The following is a 15,940-nucleotide window of genomic DNA, read 5'->3' as shown; positions in this document are numbered from 1 at the left end:
TTTGCTGGGTGGGGACCTATGGGCGGAATATGTCTTACAGGCTATGTTTCGAAAGGCCAAATTTGTGTGTTTCCTGATAGGACAGAAGTGTGCGGCGGCCCTGCACTGGAAACTGCTCAAAACGCCGTGAGGATTTTCCAGAGACACTTCAGTCTTTCACGAACATTTCTTTGACGGAGCTTGGTTACTATGACAAAGACTAGAAAAATCGCGATGATCTGTAGGTTTATATTACCCAGTCTTAGTATACCATAGACTAAAGAAGCGGAATTCTAGCTTTTAATTATCATCGTATTGAATAAGTATTACTCTAAAGTATACGTTACAATATAATTCAAGCGGACCGCTGTTAGAAAAATACGAAATTTCTGTTTTTTCTTCCTCTGCTTTCACCGTAAACTTGCTCTTCCTCTCCTGCAAGTATCTTTTCGAATTCTTTTAACCCTTTATAATAAATCTTTACCTTTCTGAATCTTTAGATAACAATCGGTTTCCACATTTTCAAGAACAAACAGCCTCGAAGACAAGCAACCTTCCTACGTGTCTTTACGTGTCCTTGCACTTTTCTTGCATCCGGATTTCCGTAAAAATATTTCATGCGGCTGTCTAAATTAGAACAGTAAATTTTGTAAAACCGGCATTTGATACTATCCTCGCAGCAGTCTCATCCATCACCACCGCAGGCCACAGCACCTATTACAAACGACAGATATGTAGACATATGAAAGAGCGTGCGATTTCCTGAATTTGAACAGCATACATCTTCTCCGCTAGCGGGTGTTTCCTCAAATTGGTCAAATAAATGTCGTTCTATAGCCTTGTCTCCCCCCGGTTCTGGCACTATTGCCACCTATAGAGAATTTATCCCTCGAATGGTACTGCCATTAGATTACAGTCAAAGCGACTGTACCCCAAAAGAGAACGGTCACTTAAGAAAGAGGTATAACGCTGAGTGGCGCAATATTATGCAACGCTATTTTAAGGTGGCAGACGTTGCAAAAAAATTGATGTAGATGACACGGAAAGGATCGGCCCTCTTGGGTTCGATAGCGAAAGCTCCGTAAATACACAGATGGTCATGATGCTGGCCATCGTGTGGTGCGGCTGATCCGTTGAACTGCTCGCAAAGACAGGTCAGCTAGCGCAATTCGTTGCTCAATGTCGTCACTTCGAAGAAAATGCAACGAAGTAGTTAGAGAGAGAAGCAATCGGTAGAGAGCTATAACTGTGCCCGGAAGCGCCTAGTGAAAAGAAGGAACGAAAAACCTCCTCTTACATCCATATTACTTCTTCGCTACATATATCGTATACTGCGATAACAGGAAAAAAGAGGGGGCTGGAAAGGGTTACGAATCATCCCGTTGTGTGTTAAGCGTGCTGAAGACCGTTACTAAACGACGCACGAAAACAATGCAACGGTCCCCTGCTATTTACGCTGCTTTAGTACACTTCGGCATTCTATAATGATCCTTTAATGATGCTTAATCAACGAGCAATGTATTATAGAGTAATGTAGAGGACGTCATTCAATGGTTCATTTCAATGTGTTTGTTATAAGAATTCCCTTGGGTTTAAAGGCAGCACCTAGGCTCTGCAATAGTATTTAGCCTCCTCATTATATCTAGAGCGTTATCCTGGATGCGAGCAGCAAGTTTAATCCAAAAAAACAATATTTCTCGGGCATAGATGGTAACCAAGGAGGATAAAACTGAAAAGGCAAGCACACAACTGACACACGGTAACGTCGTATTATGGCATACTGATACAAATATCTTACTTTTTTGACTAGTTATACAGGTACCTTTTTATTTTTTTCTAAGTCTTCCTTGCCATAATGCTGTGCCAGCACTGAAGACAGATAACAAAAATCGATCCATAACAATGTTAGTCACGTCTAGTCCGACGCCGAAAAAGAAGCTCAGAGCCTCTGACACCCAACTGCGACTCCAGTGGTTGATAGTGCGGTATTCGGGAGCCGCTGGTGGTGACCGCATAAGAGAATTTGCTGGCTTTTGGCTTCTAGGTAAGTTCGTTTTAGGGAAACTCAGGGACGTGGGAAGAGGTGGAAGAAGCACACAGTAGGAGTGCCGCCATCAACAGGATCTCCGAGAGCTTTTTGGTTTTCTTCGTACAGTTTCTGGCGGTCATCTTTGGTCATAAGACAGTGGACCCCACGTCCAGCTTCAGTCGCTACCTTTCGCAAAATCGGACACATCGAAAACGGTGCGCCCATTATAGACACTGATACAAGCTGGCTATAAAATGCCTCTTTAAAATATCGTACGTGAAGGAAACGGAAAGAGAAACATCGTAGTTTAAAGGTGCTTTCATGTAAATCAATAGAATAATAGAATAGAATCCAAATGGTAATAAAAATTGTCAATTTTTAATATTGTGTATTTCTACTAGCTTCTTTCTCATAGGTTGTGGTGCACAATTTTGCTAATCTATTTAGTGTCTCTATGCCTCCTATATTCTCACAGTAGTAATATAGTTCCTATAATTAAAATGGCATGTAATCCAGTGTAGATTCCATAGTTAAGGCAGACGCGAATCACTCAAAAAGTATAGAGAATTATACCAATGGTAAAGATCACATGAGCATAACTTCTATCGACAGTCCAATGATTTTTTAACAACTCAACTTACATGCGCTGGTTAGCCGAAGAAACGTTTTATCAAAATAAGCAGCGCGCATTGTATATCAATCATAACTTGAAAGGTATACTTGACGTAGAGGAATACTTGACGTATTAGCAAAAATTCGAGAATGAAGGTAGGAGTATTCGAGAAAGCTCAGAATTTACGCTGTAGCTTCATATGGTCGCCTCACATAGATTACGTTCAATACTAACTGACAGCTGTTACCTTCAGCATTGGGAAGAGACGATGACATGCTGTGCAGTCTCCGTGAGTCTATAACATGAGCAGTCCAGTTTTGTGGGCGAGAACAGCCCGCGCATGCAAAATAAGTATTCGAATGAGTCTCGAAGTTTACCTGTAACAGTAATTGCCGGAGATTCTCAAAGGGAAGGCGTAGCAGGACTCGTCTCGGTCTAGCCAATGCTGTTTAGTTCCGGTAACTACTATTACCACTCCCAATATTAAGAACTGATCGTAGTTGCATCATTTCATCATAGAAATCGGTTCTACATATTCATACTGTACAAATGGTTGACCGAATGCCTAAACTGCAATATAGATAGTATCATCTCGTTTTGCCGAGATATTCACTGAGTTGAGGATTTTTCGTAACTTAACTATGCATCGTTAGGGGAAAAGATTCTTTACGCATTAAACATTTACACCTAGTCGTTGTCTATCTACGACGATAAGCCAACGGGCTTCGTTTCGTTGGGAGCGGGCCGTCTAAAGAAACGCTTTACTTAATATCGGAACAATTTTTGTAAGTTTATGAAGTGTCAACAAAAATTAATAAGTAAGCAGGTGTCAAGGTAGCCTTCAGCGCTGGAACTTAACTCGTAGAAATTCAATTTTCGTTCCTAAATGCTTGGGTTAACAACGAAATGTCGCATAGCACAGTTAAAATGCCAGCTTTTGAGCCGTCGGTATATATACAACTGGCTTTGGTCCACGCAGTCCAATTCAATGTACCGTTCGTAAGGTCGTCGGGGAGTCGGTGTTTATCTCGCTAGTTCACATTCAGCTAACATCGCTGTTCAATATTCACGTCCGCCAGCCATCTGAAAATACAATGGACTCAAACAAATAACGGGCAAATATCTGCAACCTCGGCTCGCCATCTACCACGGTCCCAATGCGAGCCTGTAGTAAGTTCCATCACATTTTTACAAGATGGCGGCATAGGCGTTGACTGACGACGTATTTATTATACATATGAATTTACAGAGAGGGGTGATTACTAGTATTGCTTATATAGAAGCTACAGTTGGCAGTAGGTAGTCAAAAGGATTATAATCGATTGGGTCGGATCTTCTTGCCGACTTATAGTAACAGAACGATATGGCCGTAGTCATTCTAGTACTATATTGCTGTAGAGGCCGTGGCAGAAGGAACAGAAATAGCAGTGGTTGCACTTGTGCAAAAGTTGGGGTGGGCAAGCTCCCTGCGCTGGTATCGTTCATCCGAATTGTCCTGGATGAATAAAGTTGACGGTCGGTGACAAACCGTCTGCTTGCTGTGTGGCCGGCGGGTTAGAACCAGCTGAGGTAGGGAATAGCTCAACGAGGGCGCAATATAGGAAAAACGTGGTTCAATAATGAACTTATAATGTGAGGTTCGTCCGGTCACTTCGAATAAGCAGGCTTGTGTCAACAGTTTCGTTTATAGACAGGAGACCTAGTTTACTCATGCAGTTTCGTAACCGCGCTCAACCACGTCGACATACAAGCTGTGCTCGAAATGCAGAAGCAGATCCCTAAAGCATACACCTACCCATATACACAGAAGCTTTCACAGATGGAGGCAGATGTACATAATCGAACTTGAAGATCCCCGTACGATCCATCCGACCTTCCGGATTGTAGCAGTGGTCTGTCTATATTCTCTCACAAAAGCGGACGTTGCTGTGTAGATTTCTTGTGGCAGTGGTTGTATAAGCGCCGTAAAGAAAATGGAAACAAATTCTGACGATGGTGGGGCTAGTGAATGGAAAGGTCATTGCCGGTTTATAATGTTGCTAGATCAAGTGCGACGAACGGACTAATGGCGCTAGTCTATGATACGTATAGAACAGTGTCTTGCTGTCGGTAGTATAACGGTTTGCACCGCCTACGAAACTGGCGTGGGGATTTCTATTGAAAAGACGTAATTATAGCACGTCGAATATAAATATGGAGCAGATTAATGCGAGCACGAGAATCGGATAAACCAACCATTACCTTGGTAGGAATGTTGAAAGCTATTGATTAATTCGTAAACCTGCTCTTTGATCATTCACTGGTTAAGATTCTATGTCCTATTCGTCGTCTATTTTAAGGTCGTTCGTCCGTGCGGATATGGCTATTTGAGGCATATAATTACATCCAGATACCACGTCTAGTTCAAACTGTCTCAGTGGCTGAAAGAACATGTAAATGCTTTACTTTTGAAGTAAAACTCCATATCCAACCGCAGAATAATAGACTGTCATGACATACGGTCCAATATTTTTTCTTCAGTCTGTGCACATTGGCTGTAGTGTAAGGCTTTACTTAACTTTGAAATACGAAAATAGCACTCTTAGTAGTGAGCAAACGTTTGTGTACAAAGTTTCGCCAAGTTACGTATCAGGTCCTACCTCTTAATCTTTTCGGGCAGCCTTTGATGTCTTCGTATGCGATATCAATAAGACGCATGGCGTATCCAAAGTACAGTAACGCATTTTATTTCTGATGGCCTTCACGTTATCGAACTGCATCGCTTCGCAGCGATTTCGTTGAACTTACTATAGCTGCGGACCTGAAAACAGTGGATGACTATCGTAGTTGATCATATGGAAAGTGTTATTTTAAGTCTAAAGAAGAAAAGGCAAAAATAGCGGTGTATATCTTCAGTTCTGGCGATGTACATATGGAATAGCATGTTGGAGAGTCTTCAACTGGCTGTTTGGAGATGCCCCTTGTCAGCAGAGTAATGCCACCAGTTGAAGCGGTGCGGTTATTCTACATTGGGATCACGTACTACTGCGCATCAACGGCCGCCTCCAAAGTATTTCGGGGGACCCTGTCATGTCTTGTCTCTGTGAGGCTGTTGCTCCTTGAGGAATTTCTACCAGGTTAGTCTTCAACACGTACGACAGTCTGGGCTGCTACGCTAAACAAAGGACCGTATCAAGCGTTTGCCTTCCCCGTGCTGTGATTAGGCCAAGCATACACAAAAAAAAAAATGTAAATAACGCGACGATATTCTTACGCAGATAGAAATCGGCACGACCGATTTGGGTTTACTGCGGCGTATAAACTGTTTTTCTCACTTATTTACAATTTCAATCACATAAGCCGCTGTAGAAAAAACATTTCGTTGCAATGATTTGAAATATCTATTGCAGTGCCTTTGAGAATACCTTAACAGACCTTTTTCGCAGAAAATTAAGTGGAGGTAATTAGTGGAGCATTTTATGTTAAATGTTCGGTCGGAATAAATTTCCGTCTCTAATTATCCCGAGCTTCCCTAATACATAAGACCCACAGCTGGTTGTGGTGTAACTAGCCGTACAAACTGTAATACAATAATTTGAAAGAACGGCATAATTTCCACTCAAATTGTCTATTTACGTTTATAAATATGAATATTTTTGGTAGATAACTTTTCATATATGCAACGTTAGAATCTTGAGCTAGTAAAACATGTAGCTATTAAGCATACTGTTGTGAACTCATTGTTATTTTTCGAAAAATATTGTAAACATGAGCTTATTTGACCTTTTCAGGTTTTTGTTCAAACGTAGTTAGTAGGAATTATGAAATTGAGGCCATTTCAACTAGCCGGACTTAAGCCCATACATTTTATATTCAATTTGCAAATCGCATCTGCCTCACGTTTTTAGTATGTGTTCCGTGTGTATACACAAATATTCCTGAATTAGTACCACGGTGTTTAAATATGCTCGAGTCAATGTACTTTTCCAGGACTGTGTCCGTCTGGTGTGTCAGGAAGCCAGCATTGCGACTTTTCTCCGGGCGCGTACATATGTACAACAGTGCTTTCTTTTTTTTCATCCGTATATTGTTTCCGCGTGAGTTGTTGTCGTCATCCCCAGACGAGTTACCCGCACCCGTAAGGGATACTCGCTCACCTCCGCACCTATTTGTGCTGTATGTTACCTTCGCTTTTTCTTTTGCCGTTGTAGCGCGCCTTTTCCTCGCTATTTGTCACCTATTTTTCGTTTTTATCGTTCTGCAATGCAGATTTCGAATGGACGAAAGGTGATGAAGCCCGAGCTTGCTGCAGACGTTACTGCTGCTTTCTCTTCCAGGAAGGTTTCTCTGTAGGCTTCTCTGTCCTGTTCTCCTTTTCCTGCCTCGATTCTCTTCACAGTAGTGTCCGCGGACTAGGCCGTTAGTCCTGCATGTCCTGATCGTTTGTATCGGATATCACTTAGCTGACGATCATATTTCGATCACTCGTAGGTCGTTGTTACAGCTGGTTGTAGTGCACAATTGGACGACTAACGTAGCCGATGCAGCATACGACCGAGGAGCATAAGAAACCGAGACCTCCATTTATGACAAAACCGTTCAAGGGCCGGCAACTCTCACCCGCTTTCCTCGTTATTGCTGGTGCTGCTGCTGCTGCTTCTGCGTACAATACAGCCCCGAAAATAGTGGCAGAAATGGAAATAGCAGAAGCAGCTACACACTATGGTCATTGCTATGTGGGGCACTAGTTGGGCAGTGTCGCTGTCACATCAACCATATCACATACATCCACATGCAATCATACATATCGCATTGCAAGTGTCAATGATCTGTTATCGGATTACATGCGGCGTGCAGTGTATCATTGCTCGTATGGTGGACCGTGGACCAGTGCATCCAATACCCAGCTAGCCCCGTCCCCTGTTGCTTACAAACACAAAGAAGCGAAGGTATCCAGAGAGCCATTCGATGATTATTGCTGTTGGTATCGCGGTTGCACTTCTAGCCTCCAGTCATATACCTCGATAGTAAATTTGAAGCAATCGTGTTTGCTCGACTGCGGCGTTGTCCAACTTGCGTATACATACGGGAGCTATTGCGGTCCTCATATCAGCCCGAAAATGCTCGGCCGTCTCAATGAAAAAGATTTTAGGTCAAGGATATATTGTACGATGTGATAAAAGATGGGTATAACATCGACGACGACAGTCCTGGTGGCTAACGCTTAATGGCGATCATTCTATGTCGATAAACGGTCTGGCTCAGCCTAATGACGAGACGCCTTAAATACGGGCGGCAAAATCGCTCTTTCACCGATAGTTTCTCTTACCACGGACAATCAGCCTGCATCCATTCCAGCTGAGACGATGCATATTTTTTGATAGGCATCGTTCGCAAGTTTTAAACATATAGCTTAGTACTGCTTTTTTGAGATGTACGATTCTTGAAATTAACGAATGCAGTAAATGAAATTATTTTACATTTAATTCCTGTGATTTTCCAGGTGCTTACGATCTATAATAACGGTGATGTCAAAATAATGCTCTCTAATGTGACGCTCTGTTTGGCGCTGACATTTTGGGGAACGCCATCTAAAATCTAGCCTTTAGAGGTACCTGTAACATTGTATCAATGCGATCAGCACAACATTACAGCTAGATAATCTATACGTAATTGTTTTGTGCATTTTACGGGTGCTAAAAGTATCATACTCTACTCTAGACATCTAAAATGAAGAAGAATTCAATGAAAATCCAAGATATGTATTTATTTGACTGTATAGCCAAAAAAAAACAAAATGCAAATACTGATAATTTATATGCTGAGCAAATGAACCTTAAAAGATATAGATATTCTATTTTTTCCGGACTAAATTATGATTTCGTCTTTGCCCTGTGCTAAAAAGAGAAGTTCAGGCCATGCTCGTCTGTCTCCGTTATGTCGTATTGTTACCTCGCAAAAAAAATAAGCAAATTTTTTCTGCCAGCGATCGTCGTACGACCCTTCTAGAAGCGGAAGCGCATCGAGATAATGGAAAGTATTGTAGAAAAGGGCTAGAAGATGGAAATATGTAGTAGCTTGAAGAAAAACACGCGGACGCCTCGGAGCTACACTTCGAAAAAATACAATATATACACGTATGCAGAAAAACAACGAGCATCGCGCAGCTAAAAAAATGTCGGTCATTTTTAATAAAAAGTCACGTCGTGGCTAAAGTTTGCACTGTACTTCTACTAATGTAACAAAAATGGCTGCTTTTCCTTTCCCGATCGTTTGTGCTTCACAGACAAATTGTCCTTCCGCCATTCCGTCCTCTTAATGAGTGAATGGCACGTCTTAAAGCCTGATAGATCTTACCACCAAAAGAAGGACTTCAGTGAAGAAAAGTTTGCCGTATAACATTATGTAGTCGAGAAACCGCTTCAGCGTGTACAGTTATACCAGTGTAAGACAAAGTGCACGAAAAACATTATACACAAATCTCTATCTGTATGAGGTAGAGATACACAGAAAAAAAGCACTTAACTAAAAGATGTGAGCAGCTCAGTAAAGATAATTTTACTTCAGCCGCAAATTTCATTTTGCAATATTCAAAATCCGGTCAAATCTTTCTAGGCGTGCACAACTAACGAATTTAATTGTCGATTTTAATTCGGTCGTTCGCATCTGTACGTAAAACTTTACGTATAAAAAAATACTTTGCCTGGCATATAGATAGATTAAGTGCAATCCTGGATTTAAAGAACAACTCCGCGGAGGTCCCTAGGCTACGACCATGATTTCAAATAGCTACCAGTTAGCTAGGACTTCTATGGGTAAAAGACATATTGTTAGTTTTTCCAACTAGGTACCTGATTTATCAGTGGAGTATATTCTAATATCTAGCCACTAGCTAAACAGAAGGATAACCACAGAAACACGTTAGGGCACCGCTGCTAGTTAAAAAGGTTTGGAGCATAACTGACGTAGCAGCCGTTCTCACTTTGTTAACGCTAACAAATTGTTTACCGATTGCTCATGGAACTAGCGCTGGCAGGGTATATGACGAATGGTTTTTGGTCCCTGTTCGTTCTACGGCAAACCATCAAATAAATACAACAGTATTGCAGAATTGACAAGCAATAACGGAAAATAATTCGTAATTTCACAGATAGTTACATGGAACTACAAACGAGGAAATAGATTTCTTTCAACTTTTGGCGCGTCATCCAACTGCTGCCCGGTTTCAATTCAAAAAATAGTCTGCAGCGCCATTTTGGCTTACTCTAGTAATCTATCGGGCACAGAAACTGTGAGTGTTTTCTATGTTTCTTCACTTTTCCCGAAGTTCGATATGTTTTGCTCTGGATACAAATGAAAATTGTCTTAGACTTGAATGGATTAAAAGCTATTTTTTTATGCGCAATGAACCAATTCGAGATCCGCATTCCTTATACGTTGGGGTGCACAAGCTAACACTTCCTTGAACAACACCTTCCGTAGAACATTATCGCGTTAGTACGAATATATCCGAGTTCGGATAGGATTCAGTGCTTTAATGGAATGCTTAAAAGCGGTACCGGACTGAAAATTCGAAACGTAGAGTGTTCGACGTACGGGCATAACAACGGTGCCGACATTTTAAAAGCATATGCACTGCTGACTGGTAACTTACATGACCTATGATGGAGATTTTATCTTTATTCGGATGAAAAACGTTTTTTCCTTATTTGTTTTTATTCTGACATGATGGAAATTGACTCGTCATGCTTTGGTGATCGTCTCGTCAATGATTAATCCTAACTAAAAAATTACCCTTCGATTCATTGACAGTTCTGAGGCTGTAATAACATCTCGGTAATCAGAGAAGTACGATCTTGTATTGCCTATGTAGCGTGAGGTGTGCTGAAGAACGATTATAACACACGAGCTGGCATTATAGCAGTTATATGAACTTTCTCTTACAATTAGGTTACCTTTTTAGTATAATTTAATAATAAATAGTTAGTATAATGTCGTTACATAATGTTACGTGGTCGTTTTGTTTTACCTTTAAAAAAACAATACAGTTGACATTTTTAAATCAACGTGCCTATTAGGTCATTAGTGAATATAGCACAAGCTGGCTTATTACACTTGTTTATTAGATACCGCGCTTACACTATGCTATCAAATCTTACACCTTTAAGGATTTGCCGTACTCCCAAGACGGCTGTTTGTTTCGTGGCAGTGCTGGCGATCTAGGCCATAGAAGCGCATTATATGGGGCGAGTTAAAGCCCTTTTGGGTATCTTCTTTCGACCCCCACGTACGCGTGGCCCCCTAGCGTGTTCTCAAAAGAAAATAAGGCATGGCAGCAGCAGTAGCAAAAACCTTGCTACAGGACGCAGCCATGAATATCAATCAGGCCCCATTCTTTGTAAACGAGCATCCAAGAGGCTATTGCATTACTATCCTTTGAAGAGCCGTTAGGGCAGATAGAGACCCCACCTCGTTTTTACTATCCCGATAAACCTACCGCCGAATGTGCTTCCAACAGAATCAACCTAACCGGTCTGGATGCAAACCTCCCCTAGGTATCGCGCAGATGAAATGCTACACATTGTAATGTCGAGCAGAATGATGTTAACCTGTTGACAAACCTATTTCTAATAAATCTTAGGCGATCACCTTTGTCAGAGATTGCTTAAGAAATACGGCTAGTAAACGCTTGTACATAATGGCTTGCCGATGTTGAACAATATCGCAGATTTTTTTTTCATTCGTGATTTTTATGACACTATGAAGTAAACAACGTCGATTATAGCTGCCGTATTAGATGAGCCTGAGTGCCGAAAATAACAGACAATTTATGTCCCTGTTTCATTTGGGCACGGATGATCTGCTTGGCGAAACTATGAAGTGTTATTTCCAAATTCTTACGGCTAATTAGGCTTTGAGTGCCTATGCGAAACTCTTTGACCCGCTAGTTTCCATTTGAGAGATTTTGCAGCTATGCGGCGTGCGCTGCGTACGGGAAATCACAATAACCATGGCAGGCCCATGAAGGCAAAACTGAAATGACTCATCACGCTGGCATAGCTGGGGATGTTGATCCGTGTGTCGATCACGGTCGCTCTACCTGTAACGCGTCGCTTGCAACATACTTCCTTTCTGGAGAGGTGGGCACCCTACAACGCCCAAGCCAGTCATTTCTCGTATCGTTCAGCTTTGATCCCACTTGGGCCCTTTTTGCCTTATTCGATAGTACATCCTCACTCAGTTGCGCGTTTTTTATTTTTGACTTTTGCCAGATTCTTAGTATTCCTATATCTGTTTAGTGTATGCCTACCCTTATAATAGTACCCATGTTAAAATAACAACTACGACTAATGCTAAACTAAAAAAAAAAATTATATATATAATTCGCTTATATTTAACTGTTAGCGTTTCAAACGTTTTCATGACGAAATTAAAATAGATACCCCAACATTTTGGAAAAATATCGAAGTAGCTAATATAACCAAAATCTGCCTTAAACCTAACTTCTAACCAACATGCGCCCAGCGCCAACCTAAGATTAAGGTTTCAGTTCGCACTATCTAGGCCGCATATATGGATCGGATCTCATGAAGGATAACGGTAAAGACCCGCAGCCCCAATGGCTCGTTTTGCACTTCCGATGGACACCTCGCCGATTGTTGGTCTTCTACAACAACCGATGGGCTTACTGAGTACCCTGACAGTCGACGCCGACGGCAACAGACATCAAGTGCGCATCAATGCTTCAGCTCTTCGTGACTGCGTCTTCGATCTTCTTTTAAGCGACGGCAAACAACGTACGAGTTATGGCACGAAATCCTTCGCGCCTGCGACTCGGATACCTTTTTGCTTTCGGTCGAAGCTAGATTGCTAGCTCTCCACGTCGTAGACGTTCCTTTTTATAGTCTTTTGCCACAGCCGATGAGCTTTACCCATGTGTATCTTATAATGCAATCGGCCCACAATGAGGATACCTTGAGCTGACTAAGCGGAATAATTAGCGCCAGATTCATTTTTTGTAACGTGTTAGTGGAGAGTACGTGTTACTTTGGCCCCCAACGAACCAGATAACGCAGTGGGTTGTTTGCGCCATCTCTCGATGAGGTGAGCTTTCTGTAATATTTGCGCAGATCCTTTGACAGCGCTAGTAACATGTCTTCGGAAATTTTCTCTAATACCGGAACGCACACGACGATCGTTTCGGGCTTTGTCACGCGTGCGACTGACCATAAGCGGTCGTATATCGGGCGAGTTGCCGCTCTCAAAGGTTCAAATGGATGCCTACACTGTAGCTACAAGGCATCACGTAACTGCTCAGAGGTGCTGTAAACCCGTGCCCGTAGAAAATTAGTTACAAATATCTTTACTGCGCGTCACTGTCTCTGTCGACGTGTTTCTTATAATAAAATCTCCTTTCTTTGACGGTCACACTTCTCACAAATATCAGTCTAGCATACGCCTTACTCGCGTAACGATTGTCTAAACATGCACCTAACCATTTTCTTTCAAGCAACCACTGTATCTGAAGAAATACTGCCTACGCATAATATTAGCTAGGTGCTCATAAGGTCTATTTATGCTGATATAGCGTAAATGGCATACACGATCACATGACTGCATGCTTTTGGCGTTCTCTCTAAATTCACTTGTTTGAGTTACATACGTCCATCCACGGATATCTCGACTGTTCACAAGTTCCTTCTAGTTACGTCGTTCTACTTGCACTCATCTGGTGAAAACTGATCAGTCTTCGCAAATGGGTTCATCTCCTGGTGCTCATTGCTGCCGTCGCCATTAATGACGTGAAGTCTGACTTGGCAAAGACGCTTCTAACGAATGACCATTTCGGTCGAGAAGATACGAACAGTATGGACGGCATCGATGCCCTGTTTGAAGTTATGGGGTGAGATGCTAGCTGGCTTGGAGAAACCTGTTGTTAACGTTGAGTGTTGTGCGTGACGTGAGTGTGCTCATAAAAATCTCCGCGATTTTTGCTGGAATCGTGGTTTATCGATACCCCATCATTACTGAAACACTGGCGATGCGCAACTCATGTATGTCTTGATAATTTAGCGACCAGCCGAAATCGGGCTGATATCCTCGGCTTACATGACATATTCGTCGCTGCTGATTGTCCCTCCTTAACACCCCTAAGCGTCTCACCAAACCGTTTGCTGAGCATCCGAACCATCAACTCTAAACAATGCACGAATGTTCTCCAGGCCATCCAATTTGCGTCAACGTTAAGCCTTAGAACTTCTACCTTCAAAAATAGTCACCCTGATTCAGCTAGAGAATGGTGTTCTTCCTTAGCTGCTTTCCTTTGGCGTGGTACAAGGGATTTCACCAGTGACGCGGTTCTAAAGTAACGATATAGTCTGGATGTCGTGTCGCTATGTCAAGTCACCAAATGTCATCATGCGGGTTTTGTGCCTCACGTTCGACTCTAAAATTCACAGATCGCTTAAGGGTTAGAGCGCAAACGTTTACCATGATGGCACAGGAGCTTTCGGCGACAATGCGGATTCCTTACTGGTAAGTTCCATAGAATCAACACTGGTCGATCCTGAGACAGAGGATTTCTAACAACACTTAGAGACATATCGAAAATGTGTGGCCTAATTTCACTTGGGCACGATCAACCCAAATGGCGATACAGCTAAGCACTATTCTCTGGGTCTTACAACGGGGTCAGCTGTTATAACATTACAAAACTTGCCAATCACTACTAGAGAGACCAACATACCGGTCATTCGCGTAACCTGATCACTCAAACGCAGCAGCTCCTATAATCCACTATGCGGGTGATCCGAGATCCCTCATCACGTTGGCGCTGCTACTGCTGATGGTAACCTTTGAATCGGTCGTGGATATCATAACGAGAACAGGCGGTTTGTGACGCCTATATGGCTTTAAAACGACGGCGATTTGGAATAATAGAATCTCGTTCATGAAGCTGTCTTTATATCCGTAAGTTTAGTAAATATCGTCTGTCCATACATTGAGTATCCCCGAATGGATTAGCGTGCGTGCCTGCCTTAGTAAGGAACTATTGTACTACGCATACATAGAACACGCTTTCCAACAACGAACATTGTTTTGCCGAAGCGGCGATGAAACCTGAAAACACCTAATATATCAAAGTGCAATGTAATCTATGTGAGTGCGCAGAGCGGTATTTTTCTAAGCCGTATGTATCCACAGGTTTTCGCGCATAACAGAATATAGATAGACTCGCACATAGCAGTCAAGTACGTGTGACTGTGTCGCAATGCGCTTTCTACAACACTAGATATTTATTCATTGGAGCTTATCCAGTTTGGCACATTTCGTATGGATGTCACGCCGCGATGAATGTTAAAAGCCCATTCCGACGGGAGGTATTAAAGAAAGCTTTCTCACAAATTACAGAAGATGGCTCGTTGGGGAAGATGGAACGTTAACAATGAACGTAACTAATCGCCATAAAAACAGTTCAATATTACGAAAAGGTAGCATATAAAAATATAAACTAGGCTAACTAATACTATCATTCTTTCTTGCGTAGGTGTAAAAAGGGTAACTAAAAACAATGGCGAGAAACCTCATCGATTCAATCCGTACGAGATAACGGAAATTTCCCGGAAAAAAACATATATGTTTACTTGGGGACTTTAGGTACCTGTTGTGTAATATATACTGTAGTAACAAACTGATTGACTCACTAAGTAATTTCCACTTCTAGATACTTTGGCCGAGACCAAATACGAATATAATCTACAGCGACCAACGAAAACATCTGGCATTGCTCCATGGGCTGCTTTTGACCGAGACAGCTTGCACAAAGCAGATAAGAGTCTTTGAGCTTTATCAAATATTTAAAAATTTACAATCAACTGTTGCTGATTACGTTAATTTCCGCGACAACAGTACTTAAAATAACAGCTTATGTTTAGCTAATTATCTATGTATAATTTTTTCCTGCTATTCTCTTTGTTCTTGCATTATCCAAAATAACAAAACAGTGCCCCTAGATATACATGTTATTGCAAGTAGTTTTTCGCAATCTAACTGATAAAATCAAGTGCTAAATGAGGTTCAACCGTGACTCATACTTCATCGGCGTAGCTAGTATGCGACTCTATATATAACCCTTCTACATAAGATGCACACAGCAACTACGGTTGACTGGCAGACCTTTGGGCAGACAATACAGATGCGGAAGTGGAACGAATCAGCAAGCAAAGCGTAGATAGGTCATGTATGACGATATGAGCTTGTTTTGTTTAAAAGCCGCTGAAAGACCCGTCCTACCGTTAGGTACTTAGTATTCCCTCACCCTTACTACTTCGTTCCGGCTA

At 41.9% G+C, this 15,940-nt stretch overlaps 1 long non-coding RNA gene across 3 annotated transcripts; it reads right to left on the bottom strand.

Annotated features, from left to right (window-relative positions):
• Window positions 1–216: 216 nt before the first annotated feature.
• Window positions 217–14,486, bottom strand: LOC111264788 (uncharacterized). Of its 3 annotated transcripts, XR_002683083.2 has the most exons (6): window positions 14,347–14,486; window positions 5,261–5,421; window positions 3,616–3,704; window positions 2,869–2,998; window positions 1,802–2,194; window positions 217–693 (listed from the first exon to the last, which is right to left on the bottom strand). It is a non-coding gene; the product is annotated as an uncharacterized LOC111264788 (long non-coding RNA). The 3 variants fall into 3 exon arrangements; XR_002683082.2 differs by lacking the exon at window positions 3,616–3,704; XR_002683084.2 differs by lacking the exon at window positions 3,616–3,704 and having other exon boundaries at window positions 1,802–2,190.
• Window positions 14,487–15,940: the final 1,454 nt, after the last annotated feature.

Source organism: Varroa jacobsoni, unplaced genomic scaffold, assembly GCF_002532875.2.
Source record: "Varroa jacobsoni isolate VJ856 unplaced genomic scaffold, vjacob_1.0 scaffold_898, whole genome shotgun sequence".
NCBI classification, from domain to species: domain Eukaryota; kingdom Metazoa; phylum Arthropoda; class Arachnida; order Mesostigmata; family Varroidae; genus Varroa; species Varroa jacobsoni.
Note: the sequence above shows the minus strand (reverse complement) of the source record. Positions and strands in the feature narration are given on the sequence as shown.